Here is a 17501-nt window from a genome sequence, read left to right as displayed (position 1 = left end):
CTAAGGATCCTCCTGTCTACTCCCCCGCAGTGGGATTCCAAGGCTTTATCACCATGCCTGGCTCTGTTAACCAGGCTCTGAGGACTGAACTTGGGTCCTCCTCACGTATGCAGTGAAAGCGCTTCACTAAGCAAGCTATCTTCCCAGCCCTGTTTAGAGATCCTCCCAGAGCACAGATCACTCCATGCTCACAGGCCTTGGGTTTGTCATCATTTCAAACTTAGAGACGAGGCACAAGGATGGTACAGAAGCTCTGGATGTTGCTGAGGTTTCGAGTGTCTCCTCCTTCAGGTTCCGCCAGTAGCTGGACTTTTGACGACATCATGGATTTGTTTCCTTCTTCTGCCCTCTCAACCCCCTAACACTAGGCAGGAGAGAAAAAAGGATAGAGGGAAAAGGGGTGAGTGCTTCCCGCTGGCTAGGGGCATCAAGTTCCATGGGGCAAGATTGATTTTTGTCTTCAGAATTGTCCCTTTGCACCTGACTATTCAACAAACCACAACCAGCTGCCACCATCCACCACCAAGAGCATCCAACCACTAACGGGCCAACTAGCTCCCACTGTCGGGGCTTTACCACTTATATGTCCTCTGAAAAGTCCCCAGAATTCCAAACATCACACACTCACAGAAATTATCTGCGTCACTCCGCAAATCATAATCAGCTGCCGTGGGAAGTCTGAAGCCCCGCTTCCCACACCTGAGGTTAGAAGGAAAACGTTCTTCTGTTTCTGTTTTTAAAGAAACCCAAATCCTCACTCCAGCTGCCCCTGTGATGGCTGTGGGGTTTTACAGGGTGGGTAGCTCATGAAGGTGTGTGTCTGGGGAGTGGGGTCGAGCTCAGAGCACTAGCCTGTTTGCTCTTCTGTATCCAGCCATGCCAGGGGCATCAAGTTCTTTGCTATGGGAGATGCAGAACACTGAATATTCTAGTGTCTTCATCTTGGCCTTATGCCACAGTTTCCAGAATTATGAGAGATAGACTCTGTTCTCCATAAATTACTGAGCCTGTGGTATTGAATAAGACATATACTATCTGCTGAGTCTATCGGTGTTTACATTTTCTCTATTTGTATTGTAATTTTTTTCTCCATGTATATAAATATATTCCCCCACACATCTGCACCTGACACATTTATCCTCACACACCACATTTATATATATGCGCGCGTGTGCGCGCGCACACACACACAGACGACGCACACACACAGACACACAGACCTACTTCTGAGTACTTTGGCAGTGTCTTGGTCCTTGGCTGCCTGAGTGCTTCTGTCTGTTGTCCCCTCCTATAGCACCTCTGAGCACATTGTGCTGTGCTTACATTTTCCCCCTGCATCACTGGTTTATGTGGGTTTATACTCGGTTAATGTCAGTGTATAATATATAATGACTTTGCCCTTGCTGGATCAGAGGTGGAGAAGTACTTGGCCTCTTATCGGCAAGCCCTAAGGTTCTTCCCAGCCTGGCTTTCTGGGGTGCTCTGAACATCTGTACTTTTCTGATGTTGATTCTGGTGTTTCTTCACTGAGAGCGGGAGGCTTTCTTGCTCTTTGGGGTCTAGTTTCTCTGCTTAGACGGGTCACTCAGGAAAGAAGGGTCAGGAAGAGAAGCCCTGCAAGTGTCCCCTGGTGTGTGTGCAGAGCTTGAATTAACTCTGAGAACGGATTGGATCCAGTCCTGCCCGCAAGAAGAAGCCTCATCCAGTTTAGCGAGTCTCTGTTTCTACCTCTTGCTTTTGTGATTACAGGAGTGAACTGCCATGCCTGGCAGAGCAGTTAGTTCTTGAAGACTGACCTTCGTAGCTGAGTTGGTAGGGTGCTTGCCCAGCATGCGCAAGGCCTTTGGTTCAGCCTCTAACACAATACTAAAACCTGCACGGTGGCTTTCACCTGTGATTCCTGGATTTGGGAAGTGGAACCTGGAGGGTCAGAAATTCCAAGTTATTTTTTGACTATAGAGGGAGTTCAGGGTTGGCTTTGGGGAGAGACCTAGTTGGTCTCGAAAACAAAAACACAGCCAAGCAAGCAAACAGCCCCCAAACCTAGTGTACACACAGCACAGTCATTTTCTACTGTCATTTGTTGACATCAGCTTTTGTGAGTGGAGAGCCTCATGTGAATCCTGTGTCTAACAACTGACTTATGTACTGCCTTCTCTACTGCCTGTGCCCCTCCTGTGTTGGCTAGTTTTATGCCAAGTGACACAAGCTAGAGTCATTCAGGAAGAGGAACAGGGAAAAGGCCTCCATAAGACTGGCCTACAGTCAAGACTGTTGAGCAGTTCCTAACTCATCTGTCTAAGGTATCCTTGAGAACCACATATGACTTGGTGTGGCAGGGGCCCGTCCCCTGTGGGCGGTGCCATCTTTGGCAGATGGTCCTGAGTTGTGTAAGAAAGCAGGCGGAGCAAGCCACGGATTAATAAGACAGTGAACAACACTCTTCCATTGCTTTTGCTTCATATCCACTTTCTATATTCCTGCCCCGACTTTCTTCAGGGACAGAGCGTGACCTGAGAGTTATAAGCTGAAATAAACCTTTTCCTCCCCCAAGTTGCTTTTGGTCATGGTGTTTTATCACAGCAAGAGGAACCCCAACAAAGACATCCACCCACTGCTATTTCTTGGGGGAAAATGGGCTTAGATGATTAAAAAAAATATGCAAAGTCACATAGAGCCATTGACTGATTTTTCTTAAAAGTCTGATTTTGGGATGGCCTTTATCAGTTGATGGTCTTTGAAGGGTTAAAAAGAGGTGGGTATCATAGCCCCTCCTCCACTCCTGCTCTCTGGAGGCCAAAAAGCAGCTGCCCTTTCCTACTGCTCAAGTCTGATTCCAGCAGGTGAGTTGCTCAGCTGGCTTCTGGGTGAGTTACAGGAGGGTGTGGAGGAGGAGAGCTGAGAAGCAGGTTGGTGGTGGCAAGAGGCCAGCATCGAGGTTTTAGTCACCTGTCCTTTCCCTGCTTGCTAGGGATCCGCCGCAGACAGTCTGACACCTTCGCTTTCCATCTTTAAGATGTTGGAAGATCCTGGACTTTGAGAAGTGAGAGTCAGCTAGCGCATACTTCTTCTCTTTTGAGATAGGGTGTCGAGTATCCCGAGCTGCATCTAGCTGAGGATCACTGTGAACTTCAGCCCTGCCTCTGCCTCTTGAGTTGCCGAAGCAACAGGCATGCACTCCTGGTTTATGCCATGGTGCGGCTCCAACTGAGGCATTTGTGCACACAGCTGAGCTATATCCCCCAGCCTGTAGTCTCCACTTCTCCCAGATATGGTGGGTTGGTTGCTCCTCTAAGGATACCTTAAAGCCTCGGGGGCTTTAAGCAGCTGAGCAACTGACACATAAGTGATGACATCAGACACTTCTTCCTTTCTCCCTTCCACTGTCCTCAGAACATCCTATCTTGGGGCTTGTATCTGTCAAGTGCTGGATAGCAGCTGGATTTGGAGAACTGAAGTAGATGCCCGACCCCTTCCCAAATATTTCTACCCAGTTTACCTGTTTTCGTCTGCAAAGGTCATTCTTTCCATAAATTGCTCAGCCTACTTCTTGCCTTGATTTGTTGACTCTGGCTGGGTCATATGGTCACGTTGGATCCAGTCACATATGTATGTGCGTGTGTGCCTGTGTGTGTGTGATTGTCATTGTCGTCATCGTCATCATTAGCATCACTACCAACAGGTTCTCATGTATCCCTTTCTGGCTTCCAGCCTGGCTGAACGTTGGGCCTACTGTCTTCAGCTCTGGAGTACTGGGATTACAGGTGTGTGCCACCACGTCTGGGAATCAAACCCAGGGCCTTGTGTGCGCTAATCAAGCGCTCTGCTAACTGGGCTGTCCCCAGCCTCCAAGTCTTACGTAGCCTGAGGATGTGAGCTTGAAGAACAAATGAGAAGACAGATGGACGCTCAGGGATGGCTTTAAGAGAAATCAGAGATCTAGATTTTTGTGTGTTTGTTTTTAAGGGTAGGTCTGGGCCTACTGGTGATCTTCAAAGTAAAGTTATTTTATTCCTCGCCTTACTTGGTAGTAACTTTTGGGTGTTTTGAGCCTTTGTTTTTAAAGTATAATGTCTTAACCTTAGTGATTCTTTCTGAAACATTAGGATATCTGCAACGATTACTTGATTACTTTTTAATAATGTGCAGTGTGTTTTGTGGATATGTGCACATGTAAATACAGGGACCTCTGAAGTCCAGAAGAAGGGCAGCAGATCCCCTGGAGCTAGAGTACCAGGTGGTTGCATGCCATCTGATTTGGATGCTGGGAACTCAGTCCTCTGCCAGAGCATCATGCTCTCTTAACTATTGAGCCACCAGCTTTCCAGTTTCGCTTTTTTTTTTTTAAAAGATTTAATTTTTATTTGTGTGTGTGTGTGTGTGTGTGTGCGCGCGTGCGCGCGCGTATGCTTTGTGTGCATATGCAGGTATCTGTAGGAACTAGAAGAGGGGGTCAGATCCCTTGGAGCTAGAGTTACAGGCATTTGTGAGCCACCAGATGTGGGGGCTGGGAACTGAACTTGAATCCTCTGGAAGAGCAACTGTGTTCCTAACCACTGAACCATCTCTGGCCCCAAGAGAATGTTATGGCTATGGGGGTACACCAGATAGAGTTACAGAAGGCCCCGCCCTTCATGACCATGATCTATCACCACATGGGGATTAAGAAGGTAGGAACTTGAAGCTGTTGGTTTTCTTACTTCTGCAGTTACAGTTATTCCATACATGCTAGGATTTGGTTTGGTTTGGGTTTCTCCAATCTTTTATTCAATTCAGGGTCCCCTTCCTAGAGAATGTCACCACTAGTAGTGGGTGAGTCTTTCAGCCTCAACATAATCAAGATAATCCCCAAATGATCAGCCCAGTCTAGAAAGTACATCACAGAGACAGACTCCTTTCCCAGGAGACTCCAGATGCTGTTGAGGTCACAGAATGCTAATTACAGGGCTCTGAGTCCTCACAGCTGAGAGGCCTGATCTCTGTAGCATTCTGGATATGGTTAGAGGCCTCTCCAAGGCGTTGTGTATCACGGTAGCCTAATTGTTAAAATTATATGCTAATGGTATTAAGTGGAGAGAGTTTGAGCCATTTCTGGATAAGGTGGGTGGAGCTATGGCATGATCTTGATGGCTTCCTGAGCAGATGCACACATGAGCGTGCTTTCTTTCCATCTCTTACCATCTTCCCATCTCTTAACCATGCCAACTCCTTTGGCAGCAAGGCAGCCTTCACTTAGATAAGACCCCCTTAGCTAGACTTTGCATTTCTAGATCCTCAAATAAACCTCTTTTCTTTATAAAATAGCCTGACTCAAGTAAGTTGTTAGTATTCAAAAGCTGATTAATACAACTTCTCAAAGACCCTAGTCTTTGAGACAGGGAAGGATGGCGTGTGTGCGTGAGTGTGTGCATGAGTGCATGAGCGCGTGAGTGTGCTTATTTCACAAGGCCCAGTCTTGCCTTGGTATCACCATGGAGCTGAGAATTGCCTTGATCTCATCTTCCTCCTGTTACCTCCTGAATGTTGAGACTACATGCATGCACCACCACACCTGATCTAACAAAGGCCCCATTTTAAATATTGTTTTGAGGGTTAGGGGTTCAGCATGGATTTTGTGGAAACACAAAGGTTTAGATTTCCACTCAAGCTGTAACGTGGAGTCTTAGAATGAGAGGGTGCTCCTGACTACCGAGGGCCCTAGACAATCTATGAACAGGACTGAATGAACAGGACTGAGATTATAGGACATGCTGTGCTCCCGACCCTGAGTGGAAGGTTGGGGGGTGGTGGTGTGTGATTTAACATCTGAGCCTTGTGCGGTTGGTCTAGGAAGTGGTAGGTGAGCTTTGGAGCCCACTGTGTCCTGCCCTTAAAGGTTCCTCCATTGCTTTATTTATTTTGATAGTGGTTGGAGCTTCTGTTTGGTCAGGTCCTCACCTGGGAAGGGATGTCATGCTTGGAGGCTGCCCACAGTGCTGACTCTGAGGTTAATCCAGCCATCAGGGGACACATGGTCCGCCACACTCACTCCTGAGCACCACCTGTGTCTGGTGGCCTCTTTGTGGAGGGGAGGATGTGAAGTGACAGGTGTCTGGGGTGCAGTGTTTTTTCTGGGTGTCTTAGGTTGTGTGTTGGACAGCTCTTTGCTGCTTTGAGAAAACACCTGATGGACATTTAAAGGGGGGCACCGTTACTCTGGCTCCCAGTTTCAGACCTCTCAGAGGCTCCTTTGCTGTTAGGCATGTGACAGAAAGACACACCCTATGGCCCGGAAGCAGAGGTGCGTCCCCAGTGCCCACCTCCTCCAACCAGGCCCCGTTTCCCAATAGCCTTCCAACTCTAAACTCATCCATCCTCCAGTCCAGCAACGAGGTTCTCGCCCATGTTCATATTCTAATCCCCTCTTAGCCGTGTCAGTGTCCACACTTGAGCCTTTTGGGGGAACACTTCATACCCACACTACCTTAGGCTGAAGGAACAGGCCGGCACACAGGCTGGAAGCCTGTGAGCCACACAGTTTCTGGAGGCTGGGATGTGCGTGCACTGGTTCCTGTTTCAGCACAGGCTGCCGTCTTTTCCTGTGTGGGGAGGGCGTTCTCTGGGGTGTCTCTCACAAGGCACTGCGTGCCTGTATGAAGACTCTTCTCTATGACCTTGTCATCTCCAGAGACCCCCACGTCACCTGGCGGGTGGCTTTGATTGTAACCTTGCAGGAACATGAGCTGCCCAAGGCTTCCTCAGATGGCTTGGAGTCCTGATGAGCTGTGCCCCCCCCCCCCCCCCCCCCCCCCCCCAACCCCCCCCCCCCCAGATGGGACCAGGACCACTGTCTCTGCTCCTATTGGTTTCTGAGACCCCTGTTACCAGATCCAGTCAGGAGGAAGTACTGCTTTCTCCTTTCTTTCTAAGCCTCCCCCACGTTTCCCAGACTCCTCTCTGCTATGAAACACAGCCTTACAGATTCTCCAGTTGCTCTGGAGTGAGTGGGAGGGGCCGACCGTGGAAGAAGCTCCTCCCCCTCCTCTTAGACATCCGCGGAGCGAGACACGAGGCTCACCATGTTGAAGCTGTGACATGTGTATGAAAATAAAGTTTAAATTAGAAGGAGCCTTTCTCAGCCTCAACCTGGTGCCGGCTGTCTTAACACTGGGATGGAAATAAACTGGCTCTGGCTTCTTGGCACCAGACCCACTCACTCTGCCTTTTACACACTGTCTTGTGGGTTGGCGTGGCGGGTGTAGTTGCAGGCCTGGAGCTTCAGAGCCCCTGGCCTCCTGAAACAAAGATGGGAGAGTCTGATCCCAGCCTAGCGGGCACACTATGCCAGCTGCTTTAGGTCCCATTGATTTTCGCCTACAGAAAAGAATGCCTTTCTAAACAAAGTCAGGGGATGGGTGGGAGGCTGGCACCATACAGCGTGACCCAAGACCATGTCCTCAGTCATTCCGCAGTGGCATGGCACGGCGTGCGTCACTTAGTGTCTGTGCTTTTGTGTCTTCGTCTGAGAGACAGGCATGGCAGCTTCATTACCATCTTCCTCATCTTCCTAGTGGTGATAATAAACCATAGTGTCCAGCCTAGGCCTGTTCAATTACTGATACTCATCATCGTTATTATAATTTAGCAGTTGCTACGAGTCTTAGTCTTGGGTCACTGCCATGGTCTCCCACGATGTTTTCAGTGTGGGGTGGGGACGCTTCTGGTTTTGTTGAGGACTGGCAGATCGAGCCATTGCCTTCACCAGATGCACATGGGTGGCGGGTGGGCGGGCAGGAGTGTCCCCGGGTGTCAGCTTGTGTGTTGCTCGACCCTTCTGTTGTGTTTATGGCTCCCATGCCTTCCTCTCCCACCCAAACCATTACCGTGCACAAACGAAGGAAGCTTGCGCAGCCCCTGTGACAAAAGCATAGATAGGCTGGTCTGCATTTTAATGTGCCAGGCTGCTCTGCCAACAAGAAGGTCAGATCTTCAGATCTGTGTACAAACAGAATTTCCCAAGATACATGTCATAAGCAATACAGATTTGGCCTTTGTCCTGGGTCCTGGGCTTAGTGTTGCTAGAATGTTCTTTGTCTTCTATGCTATTGAGATGGTTGGCCTGTTTGTTGGTATTCTGTCTAAACCCCACCCCCACAGTTACCTGGCAACAGCCAGGTATGCTCCTCCCCACAGTTACCTGGCAACGGCCAGGTAGGCCTGGCCCACTATAAAAGGGATTCCTTGCCCCCTCTTCCCTCTCTTACTCCTGCTTCTCTCTCTTGTATCTTTCCCCTTGTTACCCCTCTCTCCCCGTTCCCTTCCCCCTTCTCTCCACGTGGTCATGGCCAGCCTCTACTTCTCTACTCTCTCTGCCTTTCTCTCTACATCTAGTACTTTCTTAACACCCCTCCCCATGCCCTCAATAAACTCTAGTCTATGCTATACTGTCGTGTGGCTGGTCTCCCACGGGGAAGGGATGCCTCGGCATGGGCCCACTGAGACATCCCCTTCCCTCATACCTCACCACACCACACCCCCCACAGAACTTATTCCTATACCTTTTATCTTTTTATAATCACAGCACTGATTGGCTCCTGGATGGGACTAGTCTCCAAAGAGACCAAGATGTGCTCAGAGGCTGAAACTCTGGGCTCCATCCTCCCCTCCAGGGAGAGGCAGGGGCTGGAAATCGAGCTGGTCACAATGGCTGATGACTTGTTCATACGGGACCTCTGAAAGGTCATTGGACAATTGGACATTGGGATCTGGAGGTTCTGGGTTGATGCAGGGAGGGCGATGTGTCAGAAAGCCTGCGTCTCCTTCCCCCTACCCCATGCACGGAGGTCCCCTGGCCATTCCTGAGTTGGAGCCTTTATAGTAAACCTGTGGCTGTAAGTGAATGGCTTTCCCGATTCCTGTGGGTGTTGTAGCAAAGTGATTGAACGCGAGGAAGGGTTGTGATTACACTTGGACTTGTAGTTGGGTCAGCAGACAGAGGCACGGTACCTGCTGCACTCACCTTGTGGCTTATGTCTGAGGTGGGGCTGAGCCCTTGCCTTCTGAGGGAGACCCTACCACCCTACGCCCCTGTCGTTAAGTCTTTCTGAGCTCGCGGCACACTGGGCTGGTGTCCAGAGTTGGACAGCTGGTAAGTAAATGGAAAAGCCCTCCAATTTGCTATCAGTCTGTTGTGACCACAGCTGGTTTGCAGTGTAAGTAGAATCGGAGCCCCCAAGAGAGGGAGGTTCAGGGTGGAGTAGTGACTGCGTTACATTTAATGTTGAGCCGGGAGGGCCATGGGTGTGCTTGTCATAGCACCTCTTTCTCCATTGTTTTATGTTTTGTATTTTAAGTGTGTGTATGTGCACATATGTATGCATGTGTAGGTGTGTGACTGAACATATGTATGCATATGTAGCTGTGTGTGCTTGTGTTTGTAGGTATGTGTGTTTGCACACACGTGTATGCATGTGTAGGTGTGTGACTGCACATACGTATGCATATATAGGCGTGTGTGTGTGTTGTGTGTGTATGTGTGCATGTGTAGGTGTGTGGCATGTGAGGACAATGTCCTCAGAGCCAGAGATGAAGGAGCCCTGTGTCGCTGGGTTCCTAGTGTGAGTTGTGAGCACTAGGGACTGAACTCAAGCCATCAGCAGCAGCATTTGCTCCTAACCTCTGGGCAGTCTCCACCCTTATCCTTTTTTTTTTTGAGATAGGGTTTCCCTATGTAACAGAATCCCTGGCTGCCCTGGAACTTGCTTTGTAGACCAGACTGGACTCAAACTCACAGAGAACCACCTGCCTCTGTCTCCCGAGTACTGAGATGAAAGGTGTGATCTACCACCTCCCAGTGCATTAAATGATGTCACAGAGAAGCTGCTTCTACTTGGGGGTGGGGCACATCTCTGACTTCGCTTTTCAGTGACTTTAGCAGCTGACTCAGGAGCTCCGGAATACTCTCAGATCATCGGGGTCTTCCCTATTTCTCTTCTTTACGATAGATTACTTTGCCGTTTCTTCAACCCTGATTTCTAAACTTTGTCTTCAGGACACACAGGGTCCTTCCCCGCAACTCCCCTTTTCTGGGAGTGTTCTTCAAGTAGCCAAAAGCCTCCTTGAAATGGATTTGGTTTCCTATAACTTATCCCTCAGTCCAGCACGTGTGAGCCATTAACCTCTTTTCTAGATGCAGCCCAGCTAAGCGTTTTCTTTGCAGCTCTCTGTGTTGGCTCTGAGGCTGGTTAGACACAGCACCTGGAACCCCATCCCTACCAGTCTCCCATATCTCTTGTCATTTGCTGGTTCTAGTTCACCTCAAACTGTAGAAGCTTGTGTTGATCTGGAAGGAAGTTCTGTCACCAATGTGCTGAGCTCCTCTGTTGCTTTGTCAGGTAAGCCACTGAGTCGCCAGCCCTGCTTCCTCTGTCCCATGGTGTGGTCTTAGGGTGGTTTCTGAAGCTGGTCCTTTCAAAACACTTAGTTTTCTCAAGCTCTGAAGTCATATGATGCTGTTTGTGGCCAGCAAGTCTAGACTGTTGGCTGGTACTAGGAAAGAGGAGAAGAGTGGGAGAAGAAAATGGTGTGAGTGGGGTCCAGTGTGTCCCACTGTGCCCTCCCCTTCACTGACAGCTTGCTGACGTCTCCAGACCAACAGATATTGGCCACACTGAAGTGGCGCTGGTCAGGTAGGACACACTTGAATTATTCCAACACTCAGTTTCTCCCCAGCACAGTCAGCTTGTTTCTCTTGGCTTCCTTCATGTGTGACTGTCCTTTATTTGGTTTGGAAAGCCCAAGTCTACTGTAGCCTTGATGGTTGTCACCAGTGAGGAATCGGTCTTTTTCCTCTTAGAAGTTTACTTGAGACACCGCTTCCCCCTCTTCCTCAAGTAATTGACTTTGTTTGTTATTTTTGTATGTGCATTTGGGGATTGTGTAAGTGTGCAAGTGCACATTTGTGTGTGTAGGTAGAGGCCAGAGGTCAACCTGAGTGTCATCCTCAGAAGCCATCTGTCTTGCTTTTAAAGGTAGGATCTCTCATTAGGACCTGGAGATGACGTACTGGGCTAGTCTGACTGGCCCACGGATCCTTGTCTTTCTTTTTCTCTGGTCCTGGAATTGCAAATAAGTGAGCCCACACCTGCACTCCCTCACCTGTGCTCCACACCTGTGCTACCACACCTGTGCTCCCACACCTGTACTCCCACACCTACACTACCACACCTGCGCTTCCACACCTGCACTACCACACCTGTGCTCCCACACCTGTGCTTCCACACTTGTGCTTCCACACTTGTGTCCCCTCCCACACCTGTGCTCTCACACCTGTGCTTCCACACCTGTGCTTCCACACCTGTGCTTCTACACCTGTGCTCCCACACCTGTGCTTCCACACCTGTGCTTCCACACCTGTGCTTCCACACCTGCACTACAACACCTGTGCTCCCATACCTGTGCTTCCACACCTGTGCTCCCACACCTGTGCTTCCACACCTGCGCTCCCACATCTGCACTACCACACCTGTGTTCCCACACCTGTGCTCCCACACCTGTACTCCCACACTTGTGCTCCCACACTTGTGTCCCCTCCCACACCTGTGCTCTGGCACCTGTGCTCCCACACCTGCACTCCCACACCTGTTTCTCTATATAGACTCTGGGAGATTGACTGAAGGGCCTTACTTTATGCATGCTAGCACTTTACTAAGGATTCTCTCCCCAGACTCAGGCTTTATAGAAAGAATAAAGGATTTCCTGCTTAGGGTACCTCAGTTGGACTCCTGTTTTTCCATGTTAATACGCCTTTGAGGATAGGCAGGTGTCTTAGTGTATTTTATGTTGTTAGAACAAAATGTCTGACACCAGGTAATTTATAAAGAATAGAAGTTTCTTCAGTTCTTGGTTCAGGAGGTTGGGAAGTTTAAGAGCATAGGTTGGCACTGTGGGAGTCTTACCTTCTGAAGTCCTAATTACGTCACAAAGAATCACATATAGGGATTATCCATATGCAAATTTGAGAAATGAGTTCCGAACATTTGAAGTTTGTGGGAATGCATTTCCACCATAGCATAGCACATAGCACCGTAGCATAGACTGTCTTGTGTGGGGGGGTAGGGTGTCGTGTGACACTGTTTGAATGAAGACCACTGTAGGGGGTTGACTGGTGATAATTAATTGCCTCCTTGTCCTCCTAGAGTTTAGAGCCAACTGATGAACTTAACATAAAATTCAGACAGATGGAGGTCAAAATATTGAGATTATTATGGTAAAGCTAGCTGGAGAACGGACTTAGAAGTGAGAGCCAGATGGGCTTGTCTGCCAGCCTCCCCATGTGCAGGGCTGCCAGCCCTAGGAGCATGGCAGAGAGGACATGAGGCTCAATGACAGTCAATCTGCTCCCCCAGACAGGGCAGGGCTGGGCTGGGCAGGGCAGCATGTACTTTGTATCTTTTCCTGACATTGCCAACCAGGACAGTGTTCCTCTTCCCTGGAAAGAATGAGCTAGCAACTGTATCAGGGGAGGTGAGCCCAGGCTGCAGAAACAAAGTAATGAACCGTGTGGAGTCTAAAATTCCTAAGAGATCTGGTATCACAGGCCAGGGTTAGTATTTTCTGAGGACATTGTGGGAGAATCTGTTGTGTGCCTCTTAGCTTCTAGTACTTTGCTGGCAACGTTGCTTTGTTTATAGATGCATTGCCTCAAGTTCCCCCTTTTTCTTTAGATGTCACCCCCCCCCGTGTGCCCATGTTCGAAATCCCCTTCTATATAAGGGACCAGTTGTATTGCATTAGTGCATACCCGACTCCAGCATGACCTCCTTTTAATCATGTCTAAAATAACTCCATTTTCAAATAAGGCCACAGTCTGAGGCATGCAGGGAGTTAGGACTTGCAGTGTGAGTTTTGGGGGTTATAATGAAGCCTGTAACAGAAGTCGAGGATTTTTAGCTTGCACATATTAACTTTCCCATGAATGGAAAACAAACAAACAAACAAACAAAAAAAACCAAAAAACAAAAGCCAACACCTTTTCTTCCTAGTGTCCGATGAGTTAGGATTAGCATCCGGTGAGTACTCTGGAGTCCTTTCATGATGGACTAAGCCATGTTCTCCTCCCTCTCTCACCCCTGTCCCTAGCCAGTGCTGGGGCCATTTGGACTGTATTTGGACATAGGGTCTTTTCATGAAAATTTAGGCTTTGCAGAATCATAACTATAGGGCTCGTTGCAGTGGGAATGGTGTTCTAAAGGCTCAGGCACAGCCTTTAAGCCTGTTAAGTATGAGCACAGGAAAGCATAGGAGGACTGAGGGACAAGGTGACCGCTTGCAAGTCAAGAAGAAAGACTTGCCCCAGAAACCAACCGTGACAGTAACTGGACACGGGATTTCTGGCTTCCAGGACTGTTTGAAAACAAGTTTCTCCTCTATATTAGTTTCTGTTGTGTTTATAAAGAGATAAAGAGAGGAGGAATATGTTTAGTGAAGGTGTAATCAGATATGAGGTAAGGGGGTGTCTCTGAGGGCCCATGCTGAGGCATCCCTTCCCCCTGAGGGACCAGCCACACGATGGTGTAGTTTAGAGTTTATTCAGGGAGTTGAGAGGGAGGTAGAGACAGAGAAAGGCAGAGAAGTAGAGGAGTAGAGGCCGGCCATAAGCACATAGAGTTGTGGGGAGGGCAATGGGGAGAGAGGGGGAAGGGGTGAGAGGACAGAGCAGGAACAAGAGAGAAAGAGAGTGAGGAGGGGGCGAGCAGCCCATTGTATAGCGAGTCTGGCAGACCTGGGTGATCTTAGATAAAATGCTAACAGTTTTGTTGCTATAACAAAATGTTTGTCAAAAGCAACTTAAGGGCGCAGTTAAAAGTTTGTGGCAGCAGGAGTAGCAGGGGCCACAAGGTATCATGGGCAGCCAGGAAGCTGTGGACACTGCCGCTCAGCACACCCGTCTTTATGTAGTCCAGGACAGACTCCCTTAGAACGGTGCCACACACATTTAGGGTGGCTCTCCGTACCTCTGTCGGCTTTATCTAGAAAAGTGGCCATGCTTAGAGCTCTGTCTTCTGAGGTACTGTAAATCCCCTCAGGCTGGCTGGCGGTATCAGCCATCTTGTTGAAGCCACTTGGTTTGTGTTATACCGCGACGGTGACGTGACGCCTGTCCTTCCTTCTGAGGATGGTGACAGCAGTCCTGTGTGGGCACTGGCTTCCTGTGAGTGCTCTTCCTCATTCATCCCAGGCCTCCCTTTAATGGACTGGGCTGTCTCTGGAACAGAGAGCTAATGCGGTTTGCTTCAAGCCACTTCAGTGGCTTAGGCAATAGACCCCGCGGGTGGATCCTAATGCCTTTCAAGCTCACTTGAATAAATCCAGGGCAAATATATTTAATTCCTTAGTTAAAAATGCAATCCATTGTGACATGTGAATGTCATTGACTGGCAAAGAAGTGAAACAAAGTGGGTCAGTGACACACTGCACTGCTTTGTGACAAATGTAGGTTAACTGACTTAATGGGAAGCTGCGGTCCACTCTAGCGGTGAGTGGACTGGAGATGCGCTAAGCCTTTAAAATCTCCTCTGTAGCCACGCCTGGCACAGAAGACACGATGTCCAGGCTGACCTTTCAGGGGCAAATAGTTTTTGTCCTGCCTAAACCACAGCTTAATCCAGAGCTATACCAAGTACCAAGAGCCCAAATGAGTAGTTGCTGTGTGAGTCAGCCGGTGATTGAGTGGGAGCAGCTGAATGGACAGTGACCACATGGAGCTATAGCCATCACTTGAGAGATCCAAGAGGCAAATAGAGCACTTCCTGCGAATAGTGGGGAGCCCTTCACAGAGGGAGCAAGTGCTTCGTGGATGGCCCGTCCATACATCTGCAAGGTTTGCATGTCTGAGCAGTGAACTCCTATGAGGAGCGGTGATTCGGGCAGACAAAATACTGAGCTTATCTGCACGGGCACGGGGCATGAGGAGATGAAGTTCCTGGAAGATGTCACCCTTCCACACACTGTTCCACTGTCCCTTCTTTTCCATCAGCGGTAAAGTTGGGATAGAGGATTCACAGCTCCCCACTGTCGCCCTCGTCAGCCTGAGAACCCCTCCCCCAAGAGTTTTAGGGACCTCAACTCACAAACCAACATCTGGAACTCTGATAATGAAAAGAACTCAGTAGAAGCTGGCTAGGCAGCAGAGTTGGAGACGGAATTAAAGGTATTTTAGTACAGGCTTATGCAGGACGGTTAGGGGAAGGGTGCATTCAGGAGGAAGTGAGATATAGCCGAGGATGGGTTTTTACAATGGTCATGTAGAGGATTTGGGGGGGGGGGGGGGGGTTGTGATTCCTAGAGGGTGGGAGACACTTAACAAGGTTACAAGGTAATGTAGGAGTCTGGCCCATGGGACACACAGTGTCCTTGCTGTAAAGTTTTGAGAGTCTCAGTGTCTGAATAAGGAATGGGGCCTGCTCAAGGGCATAAACATTGAGGCCTTAAACCTGGGGAGAGGAATACTGACCCTGGTTCAGCCTTTGAGACAGTGTTGTCACCGTGCAGGATGATGGGCCCCCTTCCTTCTCTCGGCTCCATTATTTCTGTCTTTTTATCTTATTTCTGTCTTTTTATCTTGTCTCAGTATGGTAGTGGACTCAGTGTGAGTGAAAAGGCCGTTTGCTAGGGATTCCCATGTAGCAATTTCTCTTCACTTTCAACATGACAACACTAGCCTACAAAAATTTAAAAACCATAACAGTGGATCACAAGTCTATACAACTCTACATTAGTAGACTTCTACCTCTTACCAACCATCTGTCCATGTGTCCATCTGTCTATCCATCCCTGCTGCCACCCTTCCCACCTGAATTCTCCCACTCCCCCTACTTGTACAGTTTTAACCAAACAAAATCATGGAAACAAATTGTATTATAGACTTTTAAATTTTCTTTTCTTTTATATATTTTTATTACATATTTTCCTCAATTACATTTCCAATGCTATCCCAAAAGTCCCCCATAGCGCCCCCCACTTCCCTACCCACCCATTCCCATTCTTTTGGCCCTGGCATTCCCCTATATTGGGGCATATAAAGTTTGCAAGTCCAATGGGCCCTTTTAAATTTTCTTGACTCAATTGTTTTCGTATTTTAACTAAGAAGACTGTTTTCAACCAAGGGGGCAGTGTTTTGTTGTTCCTTTTTGGTGGCACTGTTCACAGGACTAGGGGGCCGACACACTAGGCAAACGCTTTGCCAGTGAGCGAAACCTCAAGCCTATTAAAAGCTATTGCTGGCCCAAGTTGGGAACTGTGTGGTCTCTAGAACTCCAGTTGGAGCCTGTCTGCCTCACGTCATGGCAGCACCCATTCTAACATGGCGTGGTGCACTGTGGGTCGGAACAGCACAAAATCCACTTGCACACATTACTGTGTTCACTCCGGGGCTTTGCTTGTTCTCCGACATGGGTTCACCATGTCTCTGCGAATGAATTTCCTACAGTTGTAGGCTTGGAATCCCAGAAGTGCACAGTGACTGTCATAGCTGGTTCACTGTGTCCCTAGTAAAGTCACATCTTCTCTCAATGGGCAGAGGTGAGCTTCTGAATATGACTGAGCAGCTGGCTCTTGGTATTTATTTAGTCTTTGCCATTTCTAGATTTCATTAATTTCATTGTGTGCTTGAGGGACGTAGATGTTGTTCCCCTGAGATTCCAACGGAAGTCCCCAATTTGTGGTACCAACTAGAAGTGGTCATGTTGGGCTGTGTGTCCTTAGACATGCTTATGGGTTGGAAATTTTCTTTTCTCTTTCCTGGGCTTCTGGCAGACCTGACTGCTTTTGACGGAGATATAGCTGGTCATTCTTTTTGTAGTCTTCATATCTTTGTAAGCACAGAACATGGGAGAGTGGCTGGGTATGGCTTGTTTGTTTGTTTGTTTTGTTTTGTTTTGTTTTGTTTTTCAAGACAGGGTTTCTCTGTATAGCCCTGGCTGTCCTGGAACTCACTCTGTAGATCAGGCTGGCCTCGAACTCAGAAATCCACCTGCCTCTGCCTCCTGAGTGCTGGGATTAAAGGCGTGCGCCACCACTGCCCGGCTGGGTATGGGTTTTATTTTGGGAACTGTAGAAAATGGATGGTAGCTAAGGAATGGTCCAGAGGACTCCACCTAAAGTTGCATCTGTGTTGTTATGATGAGTGTGTGAAGCAAGTTACTGGGGCATGACTGAGGAGGCTGCCTTTGCAGGAAGTAAGAAACCCAATTGGAGTTACTCCAGAGAGTTAGAGAGAAACCATAGAGCGAAGAAAAAACATTTGCTTATCTTTGACTTTGTTTCTCTTTATTTTTGTTTGTTTGTTATGTCTTTTTTTGTTTGTTTCTGTTTTGAGACAGATTTTCTGTATGTAGTCCTGGCTATCCTGGAACTCACTCTGTAAATCAGGCTGGCCTGGAACTCAGACAGAAATCCACCTTCCTCTGCCCCCCAAGTTCTGGAATTAAAGGCATACACCTCCACTCCCCAGAAGTCTTTTT

General features: G+C 48.5%; 1 protein-coding gene across 6 annotated transcripts in view; it reads left to right on the top strand.

Annotated features, from left to right (window-relative positions):
• Positions 1 to 17501, top strand: part of Tiam1 (T cell lymphoma invasion and metastasis 1) — a 348780-nt gene that overhangs the window by 49805 nt on the left and 281474 nt on the right. Inside the window, exon 1 of one of the 6 annotated variants that reach the window (XM_021184677.2) lies at positions 14842 to 14860. The exons of 4 other annotated variants lie outside the window; for them this stretch is intronic. The gene's annotated coding sequence lies outside the window, so the exon portion shown is untranslated. Of the gene's footprint in view, positions 1 to 14841; positions 14861 to 15154; positions 15191 to 17501 lie in introns of those variants that run through there. One more of the 6 variants, XM_021184676.2, reaches the window with a different exon arrangement.

This window comes from Mus caroli, chromosome 16, assembly GCF_900094665.2.
Source record: "Mus caroli chromosome 16, CAROLI_EIJ_v1.1, whole genome shotgun sequence".
Taxonomy (NCBI): domain Eukaryota; kingdom Metazoa; phylum Chordata; class Mammalia; order Rodentia; family Muridae; genus Mus; species Mus caroli.
The sequence above is the reverse complement of the archived record's forward strand: the minus strand, read 5'-3'. Positions and strand labels throughout refer to the sequence as shown.